The sequence below is a fragment of the Capricornis sumatraensis genome, chromosome 18 (genome assembly GCF_032405125.1).
Source record: "Capricornis sumatraensis isolate serow.1 chromosome 18, serow.2, whole genome shotgun sequence".
NCBI classification, from domain to species: Eukaryota; Metazoa; Chordata; class Mammalia; order Artiodactyla; family Bovidae; genus Capricornis; species Capricornis sumatraensis.
In genome coordinates, this window is record NC_091086.1 from 61,127,074 (window position 1) to 61,144,048 (window position 16,975).

The following is a 16,975-nucleotide window of genomic DNA, read 5'->3' on the forward strand; positions in this document are numbered from 1 at the left end:
TGGGAAATCCCATGGAGAGAGAAGACTGGTGGGCTATGGTCCATGGAGTCACAAAGAGTTGGACATGACTTAGTGACTGTACAGTAACAACAAAGTACTTAGAATGCATCTATGTGTTTATATATCTGTTGGAAGATTTCGGGAAATTTAAAAGTAGGAGCATAAATATCTATAAGAAAACGTATTATAAACTTAGGAAAAGTCTGTTGAGGTGCATAAACAAACAAAAATTATGGATCAGCTGTGAACAGTACTTAATTATTTAAAATAATGTAATCATCTTTGGTTAAAACAGCAATCAAGGACAGCTATATAAAGCTCCAATACTTTGGCCACCTGATGCAAAGAGCCAACTCATTAGGAAAGACCCTGATGCTGAGAAAGATTGAAGGCAATAAGAGAAGGGGATGATAAAGGACAAGATGGTTGGGTGGTATCACCGACTCAATGGACATGAGTTTGAGCAAGCTCCAGGAGATGGGAAAGGACAGGAAAGCCTGGCATGTTGCAGTCCATGGGGTAGCAAAGAGTTGGATACAACTGAGGAATTGAAAAACAATATATTAGTAAGAATACTAGTGCAAAAAGGGAGACTTTGAAGGGAAAGTATTGAAGAGTTAAATCTTCACCTACTATTACAGTAAGTGAATTGATGATGATCAAAATCATTAAACTACAAAGTGGTCATAAAACATACATTTAGAAAATGGAGTGAATGCCAGAGGAAAAAGGAAAAAGTTGTGGATGTGATTGCCTCAGAGAAGCAGGGCTGAAAACTACAGCATCTCTATTTTTATAACTCAACACCATTTGATATTTATGGCATGCACATTTATTAATTTGATTACAAATGAAGAAGCAACATTACATTCACAATGAATATGGGGAGTGAAAATTATTTTAAAAGGCCATTACTTTGTTAATATTTGAAGTAGTATAAATCTCTTCACAACCCAATTACTGAACTCCCGTTATGTGTTTGACAGCATGCAAAGCTATGCAGTTAGAAAGATAAATAAGTCAGAATGAGTTAGATTCCTGTTAGCCTCAAACATAAGCCTTTCCTTGATTGTGATTGGCTCATTTTATACCCATTTGCTGTTTTTCTTACTTGGGATTTGTAGCTGTCCACTAAGAGACAATACTTTAAAAAATATATTTTAAATTAATTTATTTCAACTGGAGGATAATTACTTTACAATATTGTGATGGTTTTTTCCATACATCGACATTAATCAGCCACGGATGCACATGTATCACCCCATCCTGAAAACCCCTCCCACCTCCCTCCCCACCCCATCCCTCTGAGTTGTCCCAGAGCACCAGCTTTGAGCACCCTGCTTTATGCATCAAACTTACAATCATCAAATAACATCTTGCTTTCAGCCTAGTAGTTTTGAGATTCATAAGACAGTGGATATTAATCAGTCCAGACTTGATTTCCAAGAGAAAAATCTGTAGGCTACTAAAGTGACAAGATTAGTGATACAAGGGTAGTTTATCACTCAGAGCACTTTTGAGCATACAGTGAAAAAATATGAATTTACTTAGTCTGAGTATACAGTTCTTATTAGAATGAACCCCTTGAATATGTGAGTAGATATACTTATAAATGTGACATCCAGTTAGTCTCTACCTTTAAAAAGTCATTTTAAAAATACATTAATATTTTACTTAAGGGTGATACAATATACAGAATTTGTATTGGTAATAACAACACTTTAAAAACATTTACTTATAATTGCATATCATTGTTCTAAGAGATTCATATTATATGTCTAATTTGTGACCTTTAAATGTAGCAGGGAATTTTTAAAGCTCATTGACTTTCCTTCAGATTTTAGAGTAGATTTCAGTTGCTTTGATCACAAAAGATTGCTATGTGAGGAAAAGATATGTTAATTAACTTGACTGTAGTAAACTTTTCATATGTATATTGAATCATATTTTATATCTTAAATATTCCAATTTTTATTTTAAAATAAAATTTTAATTTTAAGTTGTTTTTATTGAAGTGTAATTGGCTTACAATATTATGTTAATTGCTGCTATACAACAAAGTGCTTCAGTTATATATACATTCCTTTTTAAATAACCTTTTCAAAAATATGGAACACTTCACAGATTTACATGTCATCCTTAAGCAGGGGCCCTGCTATTCTTCTCTGTATAGTTCTAATTTTAACACATGTATTGCTTAGGTGAGCACCAAAATAGTTTTAACAGTGACATTAGGAACTGAAAATCAAATAGAAGATATTATTTTAAAACACTAACTTCAGGGACAGGATCATAATTGCTTTATATACTCTAATCATATAACACTAGCTCTAATTTTGAAAAATCTTGAAGATATAATCTGATCTACAGTCCTTAAAATCAGGTAAATAATTCTCCTTACCCCTAGTAAAATCTATAGCATGTATAACCAAGTGTGTGTCTTCATCCATGTCTGAGTAGTGAGGTGCTTGGACTCCATTGTGGTTTACTGACTTTTTTCATCCTATTTTGTTTATTTGTGTTTTCCCTTACTTAAGTCTCCTAAATAAAACTCTCAAGATTGTATTAATACTTATCTGTATATTAATGGATTGCAATTTATTCACTTTATACATACATACATTTAAAATCTGAGGCTAAGATTAAAATTGGACACTTGTTCTCATTCTGTACTTCTGAAATGATTTACAACATACATATTGTTAAATATGAATATGAAAATATTACAAAATATAATGATAACAAGTTTCAAATTCTTTCTCCTCATTCATTCTTGCCTAATTGTCAAAGAAAAGGCCCCTTAAACTGAGCCGTGTTCCCTGAAAAGAGCAACGTTTTCCTAGAGCACTAAAGATGAATCTGGGGCTTCCGTGGTGGTGCTAGTGGTAAAGAATCTGCTTTTCAATGCAGGAAACAAAAGAGTTGAAGGTTTGATGCCTGAGTGGGAAGACCTTCTGGAGGAGGAAATTGCAATCCACTCCAGGATTCCTGCCTGGAAAAATCCATGGACAGAGGAGTCTGGTGGGCTACAGTCCATAGGGTCACAGAGTCAGACATGACTGATGACTGACTGTGTTAGTCGCTCACTGTGCACACATACAAGGGTGAATTTGAGGGATCTCTCAAATTGCAATGTTTTTTTTAAATTATTATTTCCTCCTGTTTGCTGCTGCCACAGGTCCTGATCTCTTCTTCTCTATGGAGTCCCATTAGTTATTGCTGTGCTTTCTCAAGTCACATGGATCAAGCTTTCAATCCTTCACTTAGGACATTCGCTATCACTTTGCCAAATGTTATCATCACTGTTACCTACATGCAGACTCCTTATGCTGCACCTCCACTTGAATACAGTATGTTACAATCCCTACCTGTCAAAATAATCTACTTTGAGAAGAAAGCATGTAGAATTAGATGACTGAGTGTGAGAAATCCAAAGTTTGATAGTCCATTTTGCTAATCTCCAACCTTCCTCCCAGCAATGTTTCCTGTACACTCAAACAGCCTGCTCTCCCATGGGCTCCCTTAGTTACTTCATTCTGTTCTCTCTCTGTAGCCTTGATTCACATTTCAGCCTAACCAAGTTATGATGCATACAGGTCACAACAAAAAGAATAGAAGCTTGTCTGAGATAATGAAACATATCTGCATAGAAGTTAGATCTCATTTTTAGTATGTATCAAATCTTGAAATTTGTCTGCCTTATAGTTTTATATTATTGAGGTCAAAGAAGTCAATTATCATATACCTAAAAACTTATTGAAGGGACTTCCCTAGTGGTCCAGAGGTTAAGATTCCATGCTTCCAAGGCAAGGAAACACGGTGTTCCATCCTGATTGGAGAACTAAGATCCCATATGCTGCACAATGTAGCAAAAAAACAAAAACAAAAACAACTGTACTCCAACAAAAATTGACTAAAAAGTTTTTTTTTTTTAAATTCACTAAAATATGCCTTTACTTAAGGGAAGAGAAAATATATGGAAATAAATTTCACTGTCTCTGAGTGCTTACTATTCACAAAGTATTCAAAGGAGACATGAGTGAATGTAACTGGGCTCCTGCAATTACTAAGAGATATAACAAAGCACTCCACATTTTATTCTTTCAAAATATTGCTCACCTTACAGGACAGTGTGTTATTAAACTTACTCCCTATACCTTCTCTGTAATCACCAGTGAAAATGCTACTTTATTTCCTTCTCATATTCCAAGGTATATTATAACAATTATATAATGATTATAATGATAATCACCTTAATCAACTTGAAAATTATAATGAGACAAATGCAGTTGGCAAAAAGGAATACTGTCATAATCAAGGGCTTTAAAATTTCCCTTTCACTGAGATATGCTTCTTTCTAGATGATTGTTTCCATTTCAATTTATTCTAGTCACAAGAGTTATTGTTAGTAAAAAGTCAGTCTCACAATTTCAGAGATTTATGCCAACATTTCCAAACCTTCTCATTCCCTAAAGAACAAAACTCAAGTAATTTTTTTTGGCATCTGAGGCAACTAAAAATAATGTGTACTTGTTTCTTAGAGCCCCTAATTATGGTGGTCCTGATATTTTTAATGACAGTAGATGATGAAGTCAAGAAAGCTTCAAGGAAGACAGAGCAAACTTTACATTTTAACTTCTAAGTCTGTATATCTTGCTCTTTCAAATAATAGCCACTGTGCCATTCAAAATTTAGCTTGAACATAACCTTTGACATGGCTAATCACTATCTGCAAAGTACCTCCTGACATCCCCTTATAATTGCCAAAACTCCACCTCATAGGTTAGAACAGCTACATGAATTTGAGAAGCCACTTCTTGACTTTAAAGCAAGCTTTGAGTCAAATGTACTTAATAGCTTCACATTTCATGAAGAATTTTTTTTTTTCTTTCAAGGACTAAATAACAGAGTTGACCTTATTCATATAATAAAATGTCATCCTGTCACGTAAGCTTGCAAACATTCTGAAACAAGCTCATTAGTGAATAATGATGCCAAAGAGTAACTTATTAACGTCAGTAAATACACTTTACATCCTTCTGATAATTTGCAAAAAGCAGAGCAATTATCAGAACTATGCCTTTCTCTGTAGTGAAAGAAAAAAAAATCTGTAAAACTTAAAAAGTTATATTTAAAACATAAAGCAAATCAAACTTTCTTCATTCTCCCAGTATGAAAGATTTTTAATGAGATTCTAAACCTTAAGTGACCTATTTACATGTGATTCTGCTGTTACATAATGAAAGTAAAAAAGGTGGTTAAAAACTTAAAATAAACCCTCTGATTCAAATCTTATGTCTTCAAATTACCTTAGAAATAATTCAGTTCAGTTCAGTTCAGTTCCAGCACTCAGTCATGTCCAACTCTTTGCGACCCTGTGGACTACAGACAGCACAACAGACTTCCCTGTCCATCACCAACTCCCGGAGCATGCTCAAAGTCATGTCCATTGAGCCAGCGATGCACCCAGTTGTGTGTGTGTGTGTACATACACAAGTTTCCAAAATACCCACACGCTATACAGGTTATCAGGGTAGGTAGATATTAACATTTCAAAGAAATTATAGTTAACAAAGTAGACAGGTAAATATAATTATAAAATAATTTGAAGTCTTCCTAAATAAAGAAATTTCACTCAGTTGTATTTGACTTTTTGTGACCCTTTGGACTGTGGCCTCCCAGGTTCCTCTGTCTGTGAGATATCTCAGGTAAAAACACTGGAGTAAGTTTTGATTTCCTTATTCAGGGGATCTTCTCAATACAAGGATAGAAACTGGGTCATCTGCATTGTAAGCAGATTGTTTACCTTCTGAACCACCAGGGAAGCCCAAATGAAGAAATACTTTAGCAATGTTCAGAATGATTTGAAATAGCTAGAGATGGAAATTGGAGAAAACATTTCATAAATATATCTGTGTGTCCAGTTGTGTTCTACTCTTTGTGACCCTATGGGCTATAGCCCACAAGGCTCCTCTGCCCATGGGATTTCCCAGGCAAGAATACTGGAGTGGGTTGCCATTTCCTTCTGCAGGGGGACTTTCCAACTCAGAGATCAGACCCATATCCCCTGCATCTCCTTCATTGCCAGGTGGATTCTTTATCACTGAGTCACCTGGGCTTCCCTGGTAGGTCAGCTGATAAAGAATCCTGCAATGCTGGAGACCTCGGTTCAATTCCTGGATCAGGAAGATCCCCTGGAGAAGGGATAGGCTACCCAATTCAATATTCTTGTACTTCCATGGTAGCTCAGCTGGTAAAGAATCTGCCTGCAATGGGGGAGACCTGGGTTTGATACCTGGGTTGGAATGATCTCCCGGAGAAGGGACCAGCTACCCACTCCGGTTTCCTGGCCTTGAGAACTCCATGGACTGTATAGTCTATGTGGTTGCAAAGAGTCAGACACAGCTGAACAACTTTCACATATCACACCTGGGACAGAGATGTGCAATATAGACAGGAGACACAGAACAGTGTAATATTTCCATATAAGGCAGAACAATCCTTTTTACAGTCATACATCTGAAGGACTTAATCATTCTAGACTTAGATAGTGCAAAATAGCCTTTATTTCTATATATTCTATAGGTCAATAATGTTTTCCTAATATTTTGAAGAGTATGATAAATAAACACCACACCAGAGAAAGTAACACTTGTGTAGATAGTAGCTGATATTGGGATTCAGTATATCTGCCAAATAATACACTATTTTATATTTTATCTATTTTTCTAATATACAGTTTTATACATTGTTTAGAAATGCATTATATATCTGGATGTGTGCTAGGAGACATATTTGACATCTTTTGGTTGTTTTGTTTGAACTTGAGTAAGGCATCTAAAGGAGTGCTTCAAGGCTATATATTGTCACTCTGCTTATTTAACTTCTATGCAGTGTATATCATGGGAAACGCTGGACTGGAGGAAACACAAGCTGGAATCAAGATTGCCAGGAGGGATATCAATAACCTCAGGTATGCAGATGACACCATCCTTATGGCAGAAAGTGAAGAGGAACTAAAAAGCCTCTTGATGAAGGTGAAAGTGGAGAGTGAAAAATTTGGCTTGAAGCTCAACATTCAGAAAACGAAGATCATGGCATCTGGTCTCATCACTTCATGGAAAATAGATGAGGAAACAGTGGAAACAGTGTCAGACTTTATTTTGGGGGGGCTCCAAAATCACTGCAGATGGTGACTGCAGCCATGAAATGAAATGATGCTTACTTCTTGGAAGAAAAGTTATGACCAACCTAGATAGCATATTCAAAAGCAGAGACATTACTTTGTTGACTAAGGTCCGTCTAGTCAAGGCTATGGTTTTTCCTGTGGTCATGTATGGATGTGAGAGTTGGACTGTGAAGAAGGCTGAGCACTGAAGAACTGATGCTTTTGAATTGTGGTGTTGAAGAAGACTCTTGAGGGTCCCTTCGACTGCAAGGAGGTCCAACCAGTCCATTCTGAAGATCAGCCCTGGGATTTCTTTGGAAGGAATGATGCTAAAGCTGAAACTCCAGTATTTTGGCCACCTCATGTGAAGGGTTGACTCATTGGAAAAGGCTCTGATGCTGGGAGGGATTGGGGGCAGGAGGAGAAGAGGACGACAGAGGATGAGATGGCTGGATGGCATCACTGACCCGATGGACGTGAGTCTGAGTGAACTCCGGAAGTTGGTGATGGACAAGGAGGCCTGGCATGCTGTGATTCATGGGCTCGCAAAGAGTCAGACACGACTGAGCGACTGAACTGAACTGAACTGAACTGAACTGAAGGCATCTATGAAAACCTAGGCAGGAGCAGTGTCCTCCCTAGCCCAGGTTCCCCTCGGCACAGCAGGAGAGACTGAAAGCTCAACAGGGAAAAGCTGGACTACACTCAGGGTTTGAGAGTGTGTTGCCCCCACATCTGGCTCAGGGATTTGGGGAGTAAACAAAAAGTGAAAGGAAAATGAAGCCACTCAGTCGTGTCCAACTCTTTGCGACTCCATGGACTGTGGCCTACCAGGCTCCTCCATTCATGGAATTTTCCAAGCAAGAGTACTGGAGTGGGTTGCCATTTCTTTCTCCAGAGGATCTTCTCAACCCAGGGATCAAACCCAGGTCTCCCACGTTGCAGGCAGTTGTTTTACCTTCTGAGCCACCTGGGAAGCTGGTAAGCAAAACCTACCTGGAAAAAAATTGGGAAAGAAAACCAGCAGTTTCCTTCAGCACAGGTGAGGAAGGAAAGGAGGTTTGGCCAAAGGCAACATCATTTCATATCACAAACCTAACTTGGGAAACTGGAAGGGACCATTTTCAACTGGCCTTTAGAGGAAGACCAGATGGATGATGGGAAAATCCACAGGAGGGAGAGAAAGAGAGGTAATGTGGCTAGTAGGCAACAGCCGCAATCCTTTCTGGGTACAAGAAGGCAGCAGAGGCACCAGGTCTAGGCAGTGAGCTCACAAGGACCAAGTTTCTGCAGCTTAGAGATCACCCATCTGCCCTCACTCAGGGCTCATTCTGCTCGCTTGCTGGTGTAGAGCCACCCACTGGCCCTGAGGGAGTAGATAGCTCTGCCACCTGGGGTCCTGCCTCTTCTGTGCTCCTCCCTTGGAGGTAGCCCTGGCCTCTGCCCCTTTGGCCTGGCACTCCTGGCTCTAAGGAGTGGCAACAGCCTTCCCTTCCTGGGCAGTGCCTTCACAGCTGCAGGGAACCCTCTCCCCCTGATCTTGCTCTGCCTCTGCGGGTGAGGAGGCAGACGAATCACCCCTACACTCCTTCTGATCTCCCTTGAGGACAGGCCACTCAATTTGAAAGGCTTCTTGAAAGAGAATTTCTTCCTCTTCTTGGGGGTCTCTATGGGGGCACCCCTTCCCCCCTTGGCCTCAGCTCCCTGCCTAGAGGATGCTGGCTCTATGGCATCACCAGTGGCCCCCACTGCCTCCTCTGTTGCATTTTTGAGGGTTGACTCCCTTCACCTTTGAGGGGATAAGTCTCCACTGCTTTTCACGTGGCCATTCCCCTGTCTGTCAACTCTGGAGGGGGAAGCATCTTCTGCCTCCTTGGCAGTCAGGTCACTCCAGGGAGCCTTGGAGCTCTGGCTGCCCATGGTTAGGGATTTCTGCTGGCGGGGGGGGGGGGGGGGGCAGGGGGCGCAGAGTCACCCCAGCACAAGGAATTGTTTGATTGAGAGGGTCTCAGGGTCGGAGGGATGGGGATGTGGTCTGAGGATGAAGGGTGTTGAGGGAAACTGAGGTGCACCTCTTCTAGCTGTGACCACTACTTCTCTGCTTCTGGCCAGAATGCCTTGACATTATTTTAATTTTATAAAAATTTCAAGAACTGAAAATATTTGTATAAGGAAAATTATTTGATTTTTATCAAATACAAATTAGAAGTGAAGCAGGATCTGTGAAATTTAATATACCATGATTTGTGTAATATATGCATTCTGGACATTTTATTTTCTTCTTTGGAAAATTTTAAAGAGAAATGGCTTAAATATAAATGCTACAAAATAATCAAGATAACTATACAACAAAGATATAATAATCAAAACAGTAAGTTCCTGACATAAAAGTACAAACATAGAGTAATGCAACATAATGGAGAACCCAGAAACAAATCTTCACATATATATTAATTAGCATTTGAATATGAAGCAAACAATACTTGTTAGGAAAATGGTAGTCTTCAATAAAAGGAAGTTGAGAAAACTACATAATCACATGGGAAAGAAAGGAATTACATCCCTATTATACACTGCTCACAAAAATTAACTCAGAATTAAAGACTTAAACATAAGACCTGAAACCACAAAACTCTCAAAAGAATATTTAGGAAAAAAGTTTGTTGACATCTGTCTTGACAATAATTTTTTAAATATGACAACAAAAGTACAAGAATAAAAGCAAAACTTAGTAAACGGGATGATATCAAATCAAAAGTTTATGCATAGCAAAAGAAGCAATGAACAAAACACAAATATATTCTACAGAATGTGAGAAAATATTTTCAAGTCATATATGTTAAAAAGAAGTTAATATCCAAAATATATAAACAATTCATATAACTCAGTACCAAACAAAGTTTTATTTTAAAGATGGCTAAGGGAATTGAATAGTATTTTGAAAAGCAGAGACATTACTTTGACAACAAAGATCCGTCTAGTCAAGGCTATGGTTTTTCCTGTGGTCATGTATGGATGTGAGAGTTGGACTGTGAAGAAGGCTGAGTGCCGAAGAATTGATGCTTTTGAACTGTGCTGTTGGAAAAGACTCTTGAGAGTCCCTTGGACTGCAGAGAGATCCACCCAGTCCATTCTAAAGGAGATCAGCCCTGGGATTTCTTTGGAAGGAATGATGCTAAAGCTGAAACTCCAGTACTTTGGTCACCTCATGCGGAGAGTTGACTCATTGGAAAAGACTCTGATGCTGGGAGGGATTGGGGGCAGGAGGAGAAGAGGACGATAGAGGATGAGATGGCTGGATGGCATCACTGACTCGATGGACATGTGTCTGAGTGAACTCCGGGAGTTGGTGATGGACAGGGAGGCCTGGCATGCTGCGATTCATGGAGTCGCAAAGAGTCGGATATGACTGAGTGACTGAATTGAATTGAAGGGAATTGAATAGGCATTTCTCAAAAGGAACTGTATAAATGGTCAACAGATACATGAAAATATTCTAGAAATTACTAATCATCAGGGAAATGCAAATCCAAACCCTAGTGATATAACATCTCATACTTGCTAGATTGGCTATTATGAGAGAGAGAGGGATAAAGTGCTTGTGAGAATGTGGAGAAAAGGGAAACTTTCTTGCCCATTGTTAAAGGGAATGTAAATTGGTCAGGTGTTATGGAAAACAATAAGGAGTTTCCCCAAACAATTAGAAATAGTACTAATACATAATTCAACAATTTTATTTTTGTGTATATATCCAAAGGAAAGAGAAAGCAGGATCTCAGAGAGATATCCTCGTTCCTATGTTCATTAAAGCACTAATCACAATAGCCAAGATATGGAAACAGCCTATTTATCTATGGATAAACAAAGATATGTTACATACATAATGTATAGTGTGTGTGTGTATATATATATATATGAAATACTATTCAGTCCTAGAAAAAGGAAAATTCTTAGCTTTGTTTCAACATAGATGAACTTTGAGTGAATTGGCCTAAGTGAAATAAATAATTCTGAGAAAGACAAAAACTGCATCATTTCACTTATATTGAGAGTCTCTAAAAGTCAGACTCATGGAGAGTATAGTAGTGGTTATCAAAGATTGGGAGTTGAGGGAAATGGGGAGATTTTAGTCAAAGTGCTCGATCTTCCTGTTACAAGATGAGTAGATTCTGGGGCTCTAAATCATAGCATTTTGACTATAGTTCATAATGAAAGTTGTTAGAACATATTTTTCACGTGCTCTCATCACAAGAAAATAAATGATTCTGTCAGGCAATGAAATTAACCCTACTGTCTTAATTATTTCAGACATTCACATGTATTAGTCAATATGTTGTAAAAACTTTCTTGGTGACTTAGCAGTAAAAAATCCACCTGCCAAAGCAGGAACCTCAGGGTCAATCTCTGGATCAGGAAGAAACACTGGTGACAGAAATGGCAATCCATTTCAGTATTCTTGCCTGGGAAGTTCTTTGGACTGAGCCTGGTGGGCTACAATCCATGGGGATGCAAAGAGTTGGGCAACTAAACAATAGCAAAGTCAATGCACCAGACACCATAAATAAATACAATGTTAAATAATTATATTTCAATAAAGCTGTATAAATTTTTGAAAAAATTTTCTTATTATTTCACATCTTAATAAGCTTGATAATTACTCTGACAGTAGCAAAGCCCCCAAGTGGTGCTAGTGATAAACAACTGCCTGCCAATGCAAGAGATGCAAGAGATGTGGGTTTTGATCCCTGAGTCAGGAAGATACCCTGGAGTCAGAGATGGCAACCCACTCCAGGATTCTTGCCTGTAAAATTCCATGGACAGAGGTATCTGGTGGGTTACAGTCCATGGGACTGCAGAGAGTCGGCACTACTGAGCAAGGAAGTACACAGCAGCACCCACAGTAGCAGATATTGAGAGTCATACTAGACTGCTCTTTCTATTATCATTTTCTGCCAGAATGAAGCTACTTAGAAACTCTTTATTTGGTTCTTCCCTGTCCAAATTATCTCATCATTGTAAAAATAAGACTAGTTCCTATCTAACTTCTTTGCAAAGTTAAATTTTCAGGAAGTAACTAAGTATAAGATAAATATATTAATCCACAACTTCCATTACATTAACTATATTAATATAATTTCAATATATATACTAATATTATGTATATATAATCAATGTGCATTGAAATTATGTACATTTATCAATGCAGAGAAGGCAATGGCACCTCACTCCAGTACTCTTGCCTGGAAAATCCCATGGGCGGCAGACCCTGGTAGGCTGCAGTCCATAGGGTCGCTAAGAGTCGGACAGGGCTGAGCGACTTCACTTTCACTTTTCACTTTCATGCATTGGAGAAGGAAATGGCAGCCCACTCCAGTACTCTTGCCTGGAGAATCCCAAGGATGGGAGAGCCTGGTTGGCTTCCATCTATGGGATCGCACAGAGTCGGACACCACTGAAGCGACTTAGCAGCAGCATCAATGTAAAACCCCCTAATATTTTTAAAGAAAAAATAAATATTTACATTAAAAAGAAATCAATTTTGCAATGAAGAAATTAAGATCATAATGTGGTAACAGAAAACAGTAAACTTTCTTGTCCATATTACCTAGTGGTCACTATATCTTTTTTGTTTATACCAATGTCTCAACATCAGCTTCTGCTGGATCACAAAATATTCCTGGAAATTTCACAGGGTGCTACTTAGAGCTGACCTTTACTCTTCACAAAGCAAGAAAAGATAATGCCTTATATAAAATATAAAGAAATTGTCCTAGGGATAGGCTGGATAATCACAAATATGTGATTTTTTTGTCACAAGAACAGTTTTTCCTTTTGAAATATTTTTATTTAATTTTTGTAATTTCATTTTTAAGAAATTGAAACCAGGCATCAGCCTCTATTTCACTTTATATTATCATTAAAATTTTAACTATTCCCATGCTTTGTGAAGTCACTTAGTCATGTGCGGCTCTTTGCGACCTCGTAAACTATTTTCGGTCAGGCTCCTCGGTCCATAGAATTCTCCAGGCAAGAATACTGGAGTGGGTTGCCATTTCCTTCTCCAGGGGATCTTCTCGACCTAGCAATCAAACCCGATCTCTTGCACTGTAGGCAGATTTCTAACATCTGAGCAACCAGGGAAGCTATACTCTCCAATATTTCTAGTTGTAATTCAAAATAAATATCAGCAGAAGTTTATTTTCTATTATACATATAAATAATGAGAATATGTCCTCTTAAGTATTACTGAATTTACGTATTATTTAATTACTATCTAAAAAATACTCTAAGGGAATGTTGTACTCAACCTCAAGATGTGAGTTGTATAGTCAAATTTATTTTGGGTAAAATTATGGAAAAACCAATCTACTCATCTATATTTTATTCTCCCAGAAAAATGTCTTTCTTTCATATTCAAAATTGATATTAAAGAAATTATGTACTAAAAAATTTGAGTGAATTTACCCTGTCCACACTTGAAATAAAAATGTAGAATTGAGTAGAATATTTTGTTTTCAAAATGTGAGCAGGGGTTGAAAGTTGTACATTCTCATGGTCAAGAAAAGCCACCTCAAGTTTAAGAAGAAAGATCTCTGTGACTTGAGAATATGGATCAAAAAACTGTATGATGATATCAAATAAAAGTGAGAAATCTATGCTCTTTGCAAATGTAGGTTTCACTATTAAACCTAGAATAAAACAAGAAATGTTGTACAAAACAAAATACTGCAATCAGATGTATTCACAGCATGGATAACTCATCCAATAGTTTAGAAGATATGTTCTCTGAAAAACAACGGGTGCATTTCCCTTCCATGGACTATTTGAGTTCTTCTGGAGAGCCAAGTGTTGTGTATCCATCTGTTACTAGATGTAAGACAGTGTTTTCGGTCCATGCTGCTATCATGAAATACCACAGGCTAAGTGACTTAAACAACAGAAATGTGTTCCCTACAGTTCTGGAGGCTAGAAATCTAATATCAAGTTTCCAGCGTGGCTGTGAGGACGCTCCTTCTGGCTCGTAGACAGTCACTTTCTCACTATCTTCCCACATGGCAGGAAGAGACAGGGAAGAAAGAAAGAAAGCACTTTGATATCTCTCTTTATAAAGGGGGCTAATCTTGTCATTGAGCCCATCTTTGCATGAAATGTTCCCTTGGTAGCTCTAATTTTTGTTGAAGAGATTTCCAGTCTTTCCCATTCTGTTGTTTTCCTCTATTTCTTTGCATTGATTGCTGAGGAAGGCTTTCTTATCTCTTCTTGCTATTCTTTGGAACTCTGCATTCAGATGCTTATATCTTTCCTTTGCTCTTTTGCTTTTCACTTCTCTTCTTTTTACAGCTATTTGTAAGGCTTCCCCAGAGGCCATTTTGCTTTTTTGCATTTCTTTTCCATGGGGATGGTCTTGATCCTTGTCTCCTGTACAATGTCATGAACCTCAGTCCATAGTTCATCAGGCACTCTTGTCTATCAGATCTAGTCCCTTAAATATTTTTCTCACTTTCACTGTGTAATCATAAGGGATTTGATTTAGGTCATACCTGAACAGTCTAGTGGTTTTCCCTGCTGTCTTTAAGTCTGAATTTGGCAATAAGGAGTTCGTGATCTGAGCCACAGTTAGCTCCTGGTCTTGTTTTTGTTTACTGTATAAAGCTTCTCCATGTTTGGCTGCAAAGAATATAATCAATCTGATTTCAGTGTTGACCATCTGGTGATGTCCATGTGTAGAGTCTTCTCTTGTGTTGTTGGAAGAGGGTGTTTGCTATGACCAGTGCATTTTCTTGGCAAAACTCTATTAGTCTTTGCCCTGTTTCATTCTGCATTCCAAGGACAAATTTGCCTGTTACCCCAGGTGTTTCTTGACTTCCTACTTTTGCATTCCAGTCTGCTCTAATGAAAAGGACATATTTTTTTGATGTTAGTTCTAAAAGGTCTTGTAGGTCTTCATAGAACCATTCAACGTCAGCTTCTTCAGCATTACTGGTTGGAGCATAGACTTGGATAACTGTGATATTGAATGGTTTGCCTTGGAAACAAACAGAGATCATTCTGTCGTTTTTGAGATTGCATTCAAGTACTCCATTTCGGACTCTTTTGTTTACCATGATGGCTACTCCATTGCTTCTAAGGGATTCCTGCCCACAGAGGAAGATACAATGGTCATCTGAGTTAATTTCATCCATTTCAGTTCATTTTAGTTTGCTGATTCCTAGAATGTCAACGTTCACTCTTGTCATCTCTTGTTTGACCTCTTCCAATTTGCCTTGATTCATGGACCTGATATTCCAGGTTCCTATGCAATATTGTTCTTTACAGCATCAGACCTTGCTTCTATCACCAGTCACATCCACAGCTGGGTATTGTTTTTGCTTTGGCTCCATCCCTTCATTCTTTCTGGAGTTATTTCTCCACTGATCTCCAGTAGCGTGTTGGGCACCTACTGACCTGGGGAGTTCCTCTTTCAGTATCCTATCATTTTGTCTTTTAATACTGTTCATGGGGTTCTCAAGGCAAGAATACTGAAGTGGTTTGCCATTCCCTTCTCCAGTGGACCACATTCTGTCAGGCCTCTCCACCATGACCTGCCCGTCTTTGGTGTCTCCATGGGCACAGCTTAGTTTCACTGAGTTAGACTAGGCTGTGGTCCTAGTGTGATTAGATTGGCTAGTTTCTTGTGATTATGGTTTCAGTGTGTCTGCTCTCTGATGCCCTCTTGCAACACCTACCATCTTACTTGGGTTTCTTTTACCTTGGACGTGGGGTATCTCTTCACAGCTGCTCCAGCAAAGCACAGCCACCGCTCCTTACCTTGGACGAGAGGTATCTCCTCACAGCCACCCCTCCTGAACTTGAACATGGAATAGCTCCTCTAGGCTCTCCTACGCCTGCACAGCCACCGCTCCTTGGATGTGGGGTTGCTCCTCACGGCTGCTGCCCCTGGCCTCGGGCGTGGGGTAGCTCCTCTCGGCCGCTGCCTCTAACCTCAAATGCAGGATAGCTCCTCTCAGCTGCCACCCTGACCTTGGACTGGGGTAGCTCCTCTCGGCCGTTCCTGCACTGTCGCAGCCTGGCACTCTTGGCTGCTGCCCCTGACCTTGGATGTGGGGTAACTCCTCTTGGCCAATGCCCCTCAGGCATGGGGTCCTCCCGGCTTCTGCCCCTGTTCATTCTCATGACCCCATCTAAATCTATTTATCTCTCAAATGACCCAACTGAGCCTATTTATTACTCAAAGGGCCCACATGGGGTCTCATGGATAAGATGGCAAACAAATGTTTTGTTTTGACTTTGCAAACAAAAAATAAAATCACAGTGATCCATGAGAGTGATCAAATTGCCCAAATGGCATTCTGTCTCACTGGTGCCTATCTTCTCAAAGCTGTGAGACTACCAGCTCTGTTTACGTGACCACAGGACTGAACTGCAAGCTAAAAATTAACCGTCCCTTCAGAGAATTTTTCATTGGTGTGTTATAAGAAGGACCCTGTCAGAAAGGCAGGACACTGGTTCTCCTTAAGAACCCATCATCCTCTCTTTTCCCTCTAATAAATTTTCCTTTTCTTGCCTAACTCTTTGGCTAGCTCTCTTTTCCTCTGCACTCACCTTACAATGGAGGAGGGGGCAGTTAGGGGTCCAAAACAAGAATTGAGGGGAATATTTAAGTCCATTAAAGTCAAAAAATTAGATTTCTTAATTTTTATAACAATCATAAAGAGTAAAATTGTTAGCAGCTCAGTCATAACTGACTCTTTGAAAACCCTGCTTAAAAAGCAGGGGAAGTTACATCTCTCACCTTCTAGGTCAGAA

The 16,975-nt window shown here is 38.9% G+C and overlaps 1 non-coding gene and 1 pseudogene across 1 annotated transcript; both read right to left on the minus strand.

The window, feature by feature from the left end:
* Window positions 1-2,102: 2,102 nt before the first annotated feature.
* Window positions 2,103-2,209, minus strand: LOC138094754 (U6 spliceosomal RNA). Its single transcript, XR_011146268.1, has one exon. It is a non-coding gene; the product is annotated as a U6 spliceosomal RNA (small nuclear RNA).
* Window positions 2,210-8,487: 6,278 nt separating this feature from the next.
* LOC138094456 (MARCKS-related protein-like) lies at window positions 8,488-9,088 on the minus strand (annotated as a pseudogene).
* Window positions 9,089-16,975: the final 7,887 nt, after the last annotated feature.